This window comes from Adiantum capillus-veneris, chromosome 29, assembly GCF_014529385.1.
Source record: "Adiantum capillus-veneris isolate H3 chromosome 29, ASM1452938v2, whole genome shotgun sequence".
Taxonomy (NCBI): Eukaryota; Viridiplantae; Streptophyta; class Polypodiopsida; order Polypodiales; family Pteridaceae; genus Adiantum; species Adiantum capillus-veneris.
The window spans coordinates 89,570,999-89,583,602 of record NC_140959.1 but is presented as its reverse complement, the minus strand read 5'-3'; positions in this window follow the sequence as shown (position 1 = coordinate 89,583,602).

Here is a 12,604-nt window from a genome sequence, read left to right as displayed (position 1 = left end):
TAGACTAAGGACTCTACTAAAACCAGCATTAGTACGAAGCAAACAAGAATATATCCATTATCCATGCTATATCTATGAACATCCCATGAGTTTTATATCCAAATTCAAGCGTATATAAAACCCTAAAGTTCAGCAATGAGCGTGCACAAACCATAACTAGCAAGTAACTCACACCTCATTCCAATCTCTTGACCAGCACATACCTAGTTATACTGCTTTAAGCCGGGCAAGGTTAGTACTATGTCAAAACATTAGTACTTAATGAGTATAGAGTAAACCAATGTTAGCAGTTGGAATGGACTAGCTTCTAAAGTAAACCAGTAAATGAAAACATAACCCAGCAAACCATACCCAAGGTCCATACCATAATCTTACGTCGAGACCCTATACTATCTTAGGTCAGGTCCACAAAGGTGTTTAAGTCTTTGACATCACTCTCATGCCAGGCTAAAAGTATGATCATCTCTGTACACCTACATCCGATACTTATCCTTGAGTTAGTTTACATAGCCTCCTAATTAACCCAATTCATTCCACAAGTGGTAGGACTGCTTTTCCCAAAATTTATTTCATCTCTAAGAATCCAGTAAGACAGGTCAGCAAGTCTACCATAACAGCCTGGAGTGTTTATCAAATAACAGCATCTATACTGCCACTTTCAAGATTGCATACTTTTGGATATAACTCAGCCAATCTACCCAAGGACAATCCTCTATACCATGGTCAAGACATTCTACTGCCTCAGTCAACGTCCATAAAAATGTAAGGTCAGGAGTTACACAATTTTGCAAGCATATAACTGCCAGTCTAAGACGAATAACTAGCATCCGACACCAAATACCAAGCCAGTTTTCTCATGTTTCCCAAAATTCAGTACACTAATTAGTAAGACCAGCCTAATGACCAGGTTATATTGATTGCTTATTCAATATGCATCTTAGAATTTCTACTTATCATGTTGTCATCATTCCAGTTTTACTGATCACTGTCAACCAGATATATTCTCTAGCAGTTAAAGTAGTCCTTCTTATTACCATACAAGTTTATATAGATACCGCATGCAGACTCATGTCCTTTTGCCTATTATATACATAGCAACCTGAAATGGGTTTCACAGTACCACGTATCATTCCCACTTATTATTTATCAAGAAAAGGAACTCGACCTGAGAAGATGTTGGGGTTCAACAACACAAGAATCTCTCTCACACACATGCTCTCAAACAGAGAATAAACACTCACTCCATAATCAGACTCAGCAAAAGACACAGTCAGATAACTGAGTCAGCAAACAAAGCACATAGAAAAGATCAGATAGAGCAAAGAACAGAGCATTGGTTGATTGATTCATCACAAGAATACACATAGCTACATGACCACGAATCTCTCCTCCAAGGCGTAGCCTCTTCCTCTAAAGTATCCAACTTGAAACAGTAGTAACTGCCCAAAAGAAGTTCTTGGCAAAATATCTGACTCAGCACAAATCCGATTTAGCAGAAATCCGACTTCAGACAAATATCAGACTTAGCAACAAATCTAATTCAGTAAATATCAGACTCAATAGTATCTGATTCATCAACAATATCTGATTCAGCAGTCTCTGATTTACTACAGTATCTGATTCAGCAGTAAACCGGAATCCAACTCACCATAATCTGACAAACCAACATCCGACCTACCAACATCTGATTGAGTAACATCCGATTGACCAACATCTGATTAAGTAACATCCGACTAACCAACAAACTATATTCGATTGACCAAATAACTGACATACTAGTGTGCCTGTCAACACATGGCACGTCCCGGTGGTGGATTTCTCAGAAATCCGACTCAGATCCACACATCCCTTGATCAAAGTCAAATGCCTTATCCCATTTTCTTGAAAATCCCTAGGTACTACATAGCATAAAGTATAGTGCGTGGAACCTAATCCAAGATATACAAATACACCATATAGCACCATGACAAACTCTGTTCTAGCATCTTAATATGATCTAAAGTGTAGTGCCTGGTACTTAAACCAAGGTACACAAAATACATCATAGAGAAAAACTCAACACCGCCCAAAATTTCCCCAATGGATTACATCAATGTGCCATTTCATGAAACTTTGGAGTACATAGGTAAATGAGGTATATGTGAGCCAATATATAGCATAGTGCCAAGGTTGAGAGAACATCATAAAGAGATACAACCATCCCAAATCATACAAAATATACTTGTAAAACCACAAAGAAATAAGCATATTGCTACTCGACAAGAAACGAGTAGACACCATCTACATCGAACATTCTTCAAAATCAAAGTTTTGCAATTCAGGCTTCAAAACTTGAATATCCGCTCCTCTTTGAATCTGATCATCAATCTGCAAAATCTAATGTAAACAATATGAAATATGGATCATTGAGTCATCAGCCTCAACATCTTGCATCTGTAAAATCTGATTTGCAACTTTCGCATTGAGAAAATCAGCAATATGCACTTCAGACATAGAAATCTGATCTTGAAAATCTCCAAAGTACCGAATATCTGCAATGTCTGACTTTGAGAACAAGCTTGAACAACTGAGATACATCTCCATAATCAACTTTAGCCACCAATTTGCAGCAAATAACACATCCAACAAATCAGATCTCATTTCATATTGACCTAAAATCGGCTCAAGGTGAAAAAACATATGAGCAACCATGAAACAATGCTTTTTCATCATCTGCAACACCATAGAAACACGGATACATTGCTACAAAATTTGAGTTAGGCTCCATGAACCCATTTTTTTGAATTTTTAGATTCAGTAAATAGCCAATTTGATCTTCTTGTGGTTCAATCTAAATTGATTCAGAGCTATAAAACAGAGTAGTAGTATCATCTTCACAAAAATTTGGCAAACCCAGAGTACTTTGCTCAAGTTCTTCCGCAAAAACATCATAAAAATCTGAGTTTGGAGGCAAAACAAATAAATCAAAAAATTCCTCCTCAATTTGAGCACTTTCATGATCATTTTCAGTTTCTAGGAACTCCATAAACACTTCAAAAAATTCTGAATCAATGCCTTGCATTTCAACAAGCTCTTATTGGCATTCAGGAAAATATGTCCGATCTTCCATTTGAGAGAAACAAGCTTCAAAATCACTGAACATACCTTCATTTGGCTTACTAATTGGACCTAGCATTGCAAAATGAAAAAACCCTGGAGTTTGCTGCATCACATCAAAATTTGATTCAAGTCCTTCAGACATTGTTTTTGAATCATCTTCAAGTTCTGGATATTCAGGGTGACTTTGTTGATCTGATTTTTGCTCATTTTCAGCCCTATCTTGGTGAGTTGAAGCATGCATTGAGTTTGTAATTTCATGTTGCCCCAATAGGTCAAAAACACTTGCAAAAATAATGGCTTTTGCAATATCATAGTGCTCTCTAAGAGCGCTTTGAGCTGAAATCTAATTTGATTTACAAGCTGAATTTTCAAAGTTGAGACCATTCGATGCAAAAACATTGCTTTCACACATGTTTTCATCATCATGTTGGTTGTTTGGCTGTGTGTGGTGAAGAATTTTCCCATTTGGTGGTATCTCTCTTTTCGGGTTAGGGGTACCTATGGGTTCTTGGTGGCTCCTTTGGCTCACTCCCCCCACTTGTACTCCCTTTCCCTGACTTGTTGACACTCCCATTGGGTATTCCCACTCATCATCCTTATCATTACTACTCTCATCAAACCCAAACTTCTCTCTCAAATGCAAACATCTAATTCCCTTCTTGGTAGAACAAGATTTCAATCTTCTACCCTTGTATTCATAAATATACTCCAATGCATCTTCAAGTAGACATTCCAAATCATCTAGCTTCTCCTTGGCTACCCAAAACTTTCCCCTTGATGATGCTTTATGACAACGTTTGACAACTTGCAAGACCTTTGTGCACAAATCAGCCATACAAAAATACTTGCAAGCATCTCCCTTTGAGCACTCATCAACCATGCATGTACACCCATAAGTTTCATGGTCAATACTCATGCAAAGCTCACATCACTTCTTTTGCCCCATTGTAGCAAGATGGAGAACTTTAAACAAAATTCAACATACCAATGGTGCTAGCATCCTCTCCGTCCAATATTGCTTCAAATCTTGATAAACTGCTGCCTCAGATTGTGCTACGAAGACACATTCCACTTCAGCTTCTGCAGCTACAAAGTTGAATTCTGAGATTGTGATTCAGCTTCAACTTTCAAGTACAGATTTGGATTCAGTAACTTCCACTTCTGATTCAGCAATTTGTACTTCAGATTCAGCAACTGTCACTTCTGATTCAGCAATTTGTACTTTAGATTCAGCAACTTTCACTTCAGATTCATCCTTTTCAAACTCAAAGGACCGCCTCTTTCTCACACTCTCGAGCTCCTCTCTTGAAGCGACTCTCAAGCCGGCTCATGATGGATAGGTTCTTTCATAGCATCATTGCTCAAGAAACATAAATAGACACATCAGATATAGTAGAAGGCACAACTCAAATCAAGCACAATAGAGAGTATACATTAGGCAGAGTAGACAACATGCTCGTATACAAAATAGTCTCAGCAAAGAAACAAGCTAAGCAGGCCATCAAGATCGTCAAATGTGTTGGGGTTCAACAACACAAGAATCTCTCCCACACACATGCTCTCAAACAGAGAACAAACACTCACTCCATAATCAGACTCAGCAGAAGACACAGTCAGATAAATTCAGAGTCAGCAAACAGAACACAGAGAAAAGATCAGATAGAGCAAAGAACAGAGCATTGGTTGATTGATTCATCACAAGAATACACATAGCTACATGACCACGAATCTCTCCTCCAAGGTGTAGCCTCTTCCTCTAAAGTATCCAACTCGAAACAGTAGTAACTGCCCAAAAGAAGTTTCCTTTCTTTTTAACAAATTCAGCAGGATTAAGTGACAGATTATCTCGCTTCCAAAAGAAGCGTGTAGTGTAAAGTCCAATGTAAGGGGAGTGAAGCAGTATCTCCATGTTTAAACAACAGGTTCTCTTAACTATAGTCTTATCATCTATCACCAATTCTTCTAATGAGGTAGGCTCTATCATGAGGCAAGGTGGGTAAATTTCCGCTAGGTGGTTTTTTTAAAGTTTGATTGTTTATACTTAATAAATCATCCATGAATCTAAACGTGTTATTGAAGGCTAAAAGTTGTTTTGCCTCCTCATAATGTTTCATTTTAGAGCATACCCATTTGTATTCAAAATACAATAAGTACAGATTACACATTATCGGTGAGCAAGAGAACCCCATAGGTATTCCCATTTTTTGTCTATAATAGTTTGGCCCTAATTGGATAAATCAATTCTGCAATATCCATTTGATTAACATAATAAGAGAATTTTTCTCAAAGCACAGCGGTGGTTTTTTGACTGACTTTTTAACCCAACAAGGTGTTCTTACCAACAAGATCTTTTCAAACCCTTGTGACTTTTTGTTGGAAAAAGCTAGGTTAATAATATCTTCGAGCACTCCAAGAAGGCCATAATTTCCTGAGAGAGGAATGTTTTCATAACATTGTGTAATATCAGCTGTGAAGATACAATAGATATCCATAGGTAAGTTGATAAACACCTCCAATGAATTCTTAGCAAGCCAAAAGGTACAACATTCTATACCACTGAATCTTTTAAGATATGCTCTTCTTTTAGCACAAAGATTGCACATCTCAGTCATGATAAGGTTTAGACAGGAAGTAACATATTTCGTAATATTGGAGAAAATACAATTTCAAGCATCAGAAATTCATCTGAACTTTTGTTTTTGTTTTTTAAAAGTTGGGAACAAAACAGGAAGCTTATTAGAAGTTTCATTGTAACCCATATTGTCCAAATCTCTCAACAAAGCTAGAGCTACATCCTTTAGTGTTTCATCTGTCTTTTCAAATTCAGTTCCTCCCAACCTTAACAGGGCAGCTTTTTACAGATAACTGATACAGTGTTCGCAGCTTTATCTAGCCCAACAATAAACCACTCACGAGTCAGCTCATGACATTCTTGCATAACTTTTGGTGTGACCCAAGTGGTATTCCAACTCAGCCATTTTTATGGAAAAAGATTAATCTTTTGATAAAAGACTGTCTCTAGTTTCTCAAAAAGATCCTGTTGGATCTGTTGCTCCAGTTGGAGCTTTAAGGATAAGTTAGCCAGACATTCTAATAGTGCAGAAAATTCCATTCTAGGGTTTAGCGGTTCCACAGGTATATGATTCAAACCCATTCCAAGTAGATTTTAAAGAGAAGAAACCTTAATGATAGCTAGGTTTGTCATAAAGACATGTGCACCAAGTAATTCAACATCTTTACAGAAGGTAGTAATATTTTTACAGTTACATCTTAAAATAGGTTCATAGCTCAAAAATTCATTTGAGTATACAAAGCACTTAATAGTTTCAGAGTATTTCTAGCCAAACACCATATTATCAATTATAGAATGATCACCATACACTAAATCAAAACTTTCTATAAAAATTGATTTAGGTGAAAAGAACTCAAACATTCTATTCATGAAATGACAATGAATGAAACAAGTATTGCAATCCTTAGCTTTGCTTGGTAGTCACGCCTCCCGATCCCATTGACCGCTACCTGCACAGTCACATTTCCAAAAGATGTTTAACAGGTAGTCCTTGACCCCTTCCTCTCGTAAAGCTTCTAGATTTTCCTCTTCCAAAACTAAAGTCGGCAGATGAAGAGCGGGTAAGAAAGGAAGTAAATGTGGAATTTGGAGTTAGCAATGTGTTGAGTCTTTTTTGAGAGGTGGATTCATCATCTTCAAAGTTAGATTTCAGCAGACCCAGAATAGTTTTTATCCCTTTGTAAGAACCATAAGAAGTCAGGAGCATTTCTGGTTCATTTGCCCCTAGCTCTTTGAGCATGTCCATCATCAAAGTACGAAATTGTATAAAGGCAATTTGCGCCAGAACTAACTCCTTGGCTTGTCCACCTAACCATGAACAGATGAGAGTAAGATGAAATGATGTAGGCTTTTTCGGGAATATAGATTCCAGATTGTTGATGGCAAACCAAACTGCATGGTCGAACCATATGATGCTAGACTCACATGTAACTATTCCTCCAAACCATAAAGCAACCAAAAAATGGAACCAAAGAGAGTAGCCATCACCTGCACCCATAGAACAACAAAACATTCTGTTAGCATTGGCTCTGTATGCACGTGATGTATGGGCATCCTAGTTGTTATCCGTGTCACAAAAGTTCAACTTTTCCTTTGCATATAATCAATTCATTTAAACAATGATTATTTTTAAAAAAAACATTGTTTGTCAGTTACAATTTCATACAAAGCTTCAACAACCTACCAAAAGCCAATGTATTTAGGCATCTTTATAATTTATCCCCTTATTCTTGCAGGTTTGATTAAGGTATTCCCTTTGCCTCGACCATGCCTTGTTCTTTGCCGCAAATGAGGCTATATACTCTGCCCTAGCAGCCTTAAGCTTTTTTGAAATTTGTGCTCTCTTGATGGGATCAACTATAGTACTCATTCAAGTTGTCATCCTATACCTTGGTATAACCTGCTAATAATAGACAAGTCATTTATTAGAAGTAACCTTTCTTATACAATAATCATATATATAGAACCCTGACAGGTTATGCATAATATCGAGCAACCTCCATCTTCATATAGCTAAACCCGAGCTTCCTACTATATGATTTTTACTTGAAGTAATCCGCACTAGCTATAGTAAGCTTTCATATCTAGACTAAGGACTCTACTGAAACCAGCATTAGTACAAAGCAAACAAGAATATATACATTTTCCGTGAAATATCTATGAACATCCCATGAGTTTTATAACCAAAGTCGAGCTTATACAAAATCCTAAAGTTCAGCAATGAGCCTGCAAAAACCATATCTAGCAAGTAAATCACACCTCATTCCAATCTCTTTACCAACACATACCTGGTTATACTGCTTAAATCCAGGCAAGGTTAGTATTATGTCAAGACACTATTAGCTAATGAGTTTAGAGACAACTAATGTCAGCAGTTGGAAGGGAATAGCTTCCAAAGTAAACTAGTAAATGAAGAAAACGTTGGTAAGAATACCTTGTTGGGATAGACATAATGTTATTTCGGGAACCTCTAAAAAAAATGAAAGCATCAAGAGTTATAGCACTCGAAAACAAGAAACTGACACGATTCCAGCCAGGTGACCATACCATTCTAGCAAAGAGTTAGTAAACCATAACCAGTTTTGGCTCAGTATAGTAATCTTTTAGATCTAGACTAAGGAGTCTACTGAAACTAGCATTAGTACGAAGAAAACAAGAATATCTCCATTATCGATGCTATATCTATGAACATCCCATGAGTTTTATATCCAAAGTCGAGCTTATATAAAACCCTAAAGTTCAGCAAACGAGCCAGCACAAACCATAACCAGCAAGTAAATCATACCTCATTCCAATCTCTTGACCAACACATACCTGGTTATACTGCTTTAAGCCAGGCAACGTTAGTATTATGTCAAAACATTAGTACTTAATGAGTATAGAGTAAACCAATGCCAGCAATTGATATGGACTAGCTTCCAAAGTACACCAGTAAATGAAAAAATAACCTAGCAAACCATACCCAAGGTCAAGACCATAATCTTAGGTCGAGACCCTATACTGTCTTAGGCCGGGTCCACAAAGGTGTTTAAGTCTTTGACATCACTCTCATGCCAGGCTAAAAGTATGATCATCTCTGTACACCTACATCCGATACTTATCCTTGAGTTAGTTTACATAGCCTCCTAATTAACCCAATTCATTCCACAAGTGGTAGGATTGCTTTTCCCAAAATTTATTTCATCTCTAATAATCCAGCGAGACAGGTCAGCAAGTATACCATAACAGCCTGGACTGTTTATCAAATAACAGCATCTATACTGCCACTTTCAAGATTGCATACTTTTGGATATAACTCAGCCAATCTACCCAAGGACAATCCTCTATACCATGGTCAAGACATTCTACTGCCTCAGTCAACGTCCATAAAAATGTAAGGTCAGGAGTTACACAATTTTGCAAGCATATAACTGCCAGTCTAAGACGAATAACTAGCATCCGACACCAAATACCAAGCCAGTTTTCTCATGTTTCCCAAAATTCAGTACACTAATTAGTAAGACCATCCTAATGACCATGTTATATTGATTGCTTATTCAATATGTATCTTAGAATTTTTACTTATCATGTTGTCATCATTCCAGTTTTACTGATTATTGTCAACCAGATATATTCTCTAGCAGTTAAAGTAGTCCTTCCTATTACCATACAAGTTTATACAAATACCGCATGCAGACTCATGTCCTTTTGCCTATTACATACATAGCAACCTAAAATGGGTTTCACAGTACCACGTATCATTCCCACTTATTATTTATCAAGCAAAGGAACTCGACCTGAGAAGAAGAAGAAGCCAACGGTTGGACTTCCAAGAACTACTTCCCTTTTGCCATAGTTTAATACACTCGAAGCTCAACCACTCATGCACTAACCCTCAATTACACATAGAGAAAACAAAAGCATATACGAGCCAGCTAAGTGAGGTAGACCCTCACCTTTATAATGGTTCTGTGGAATAGGCCAAAATTTCACAACCCAAACTTAGAGTCCTGCCGATCATCCACAGCCATGCATTCGGTGGAGGTAGCTTGCCATGAATGGCCCATGTGCACCGCTAACATCTCTCGTCTACAAATGTGAAGAATCCCGACTTCGCCGCCAGAGATAGCGAGCTGCAGATCTTTACCTAATTCCCTTTACTCGATCTGAGTTACCCCCACTTTAGTAATGCTCACTAAGTGAAAAACTACCTTAAAAGATTTTTTAAGCTTAGTTACACACGAAGCAGGTACTATTCCCGGCCAAGGGAAATTCCATTTCCCCTGTTAAGTCAATATTCCTTGGCATTTGTGTGTGTGTGTGTGTGTGTGTGTGTGTGTGTGTGTGTGTGTTTTGCTATTTTTAGACTATTAAGTCAGTATTCCTTGGCATTTGTGTGTGTGTATGTGTGTGTGTGTGTGTGTGTGTGTGTGTGTGTGTGTGTGTGTGTTTTGCTATTTTTAAACTTATACACAAAAGAACATAATAGTTCAAAAGAAAGCTAGCTTTAGACAAAGGACAATGATTAGCACAAAAACAACTCAATCTTTGATTCATTTTTGTACATCATAGTGAGAATGAGGTATCATTCTAGTGTTTTGTATATAAGATAGTCAAGAACAACATATTATAAAGTAAAAGATGCCAAGTTCAGCTTAGCCAAAAAGATCCTAAGTAAAGATAAAGTAATCATATGTATCTATATAAACAAGACAACACATTTTTGAGCTTTGAATACATGTTACAAGTGTCAACAAACCTATCAATTGTTATCCATGTCCTACTTAAAACGTTCTTAACTTATACCTACCATCCATGTTAGTGTTTATAGGTATCAAGTGGAATATACCAGTTGTTATCCGTGTCCATCTTTAACAAGTTTTTTAAAAAACTTTCAAGCCTTAGTCCAAAGTATTTATTTTATCACTCAAAAAGTAAGGTTTTTTAGAAGGTCATACTACCTTTAGAACTAGCTCTATTGATGAAGCTTCATACTCACTTTGTTATAAAGCAAAAGCGGTATAAATGACATTCCTTTAAGAATAACCAACAAGTTTTTTTAAAAAAAATTACAGATAAAGTTTAACCCTAATTAGGGTTTATGTTCTTTTCCTTCCTCAAATGTTACTTACCCTCATTCTCTGATGAGTAAGCCAGTTAGCAGAGATCTTTAGATATAAACATCATATTGAGCTAGACCAAGTGTATCAAAAAATTAAGTGTGTGTGTTTTCTATGCGCTTTTTTTTAAAATTTTAGCTTGCTTATAGGACTGCTGAAACAATATAGTATTACCAAAAAACCAATAAACCACCAAGTCTAGCGGTAGTACGTATCCGGTGAGGATCTCACCCAGAACAATCCCCTGATTCCACTTTTATCAGAAAGTCAATTACATAATTGGGAAACACCCCGGTTTTCAACAGTAATTCATGCGCTTAGCGAAAGAGAACACTTGGTATCTTTGCCAAGTCCAAAAAAGACCAATAAACAATAAGGTACAGCCAGTATACCACAAGACAATCAGCTAACCCCCAACCAATGTACAATGCATAGCCACCGTAAGCAGTAGCGGTATCATTACCTTATGCTTGCTTAGCCCATCCAACCCTTACCATATAAACTTAGACAACCCATATGATGGATTTTACCTGGTTGCTTAGCAAGGAACATTAATCCTCAGAAGTGTCATATTTTGTCAAGGCCAACCACACGATGGTTTTATTTCTTCAGGCTAAGTGGCCGATTATGCCGCCCAAAAAAATCTAGATTTTTGTTTAAGTGTTGTCATCAACAGTAAAATGAAAAAACAATGAATATCGGGTAAGGAAAAATCCCTTTTTTTAAAAAAGAAAAATCATGTACCTGCAGTTGAATAATGAACGGTGGCGAAAAAACCAGTAATAGTACCATAGTAATGCCCCCAAAAAAAACCACCTTTACCATGTGATGCCAGTCATAGCCAACCACTATAGTGGTCCTTACCGGGCTAAAGAACGAGGAACAACCCCTTAGTAAATGCTTTTTATTGTCAAATTGAGCCAAGAAAACAGAGGTCCAACCATTTATACCATGTAATGCTAAGTATAGCCATCCCGACTATTTAAGTACAGGCATTTGTATGCAACAGTGCTTACCATTTAATCAAAAAAAGTGACAGAAACGAGATCATTGATGCTAAGCTTAGTGACCTTAGTTGGCTGAGTTATAAGCTCCATGCTTGATGCAACAGAGGTTTAAAAAAACACAGTCCTCACTCTTAACGCAAGTAAAACACACACAGAGCTAAGTGAGGGGCAGAATGGGCCCTCACCTCTTTAAATAGAAGAAGGAAGGGCGCCATCACTCAGCCTGCAGCGTATATTGAGTAGATCAAGCTCCCCCTGGGGCAATGTGAAAGATTAGCCGTTGGTAATGTCGTTTGGCACGGTAGGTTAACCCAAGCACCTCACGGCATGGTAAATGAAAGTAGTAAATAATTATTTTACCCACTCCTTGTAACCATCATACCCTTTTAAGGGTCCTATCCCATGTCTAGCAACAAAAAGTTGTGGGTCCCCTTTAATAGAACCCAGAGTGTCGACAACCTATGGCGTGATACACCTCAATTTGATGCTTAAAAAGGCTACCAACAAGTGGTGGAATGTGGGGGGGTGTGTGTGTGTGTGTGTGTGTGTGTGTGTGTGTACCAGCAAGTGTGAACTAAGCTTGGAAAGTTTAATTTAATACTTAAAAAATGCTACCACCGGGTGGTGAAATGTGTGTGTGTGTGTGTGTGTGTGTGTGTGTGTGTGTGTGTGTGTGTGTGTGCATGCGTGCCCTAATCCAGACACCATACTCAGTGACTCATGAGTAGGACCATTAAGTATGGGCCTACTATCTCATCAAGTTGATGAGAATAGAATAGTCAAGTCTGAAGCCAAAGAGTTGTATCATATTAAAATCTATGAGTCTC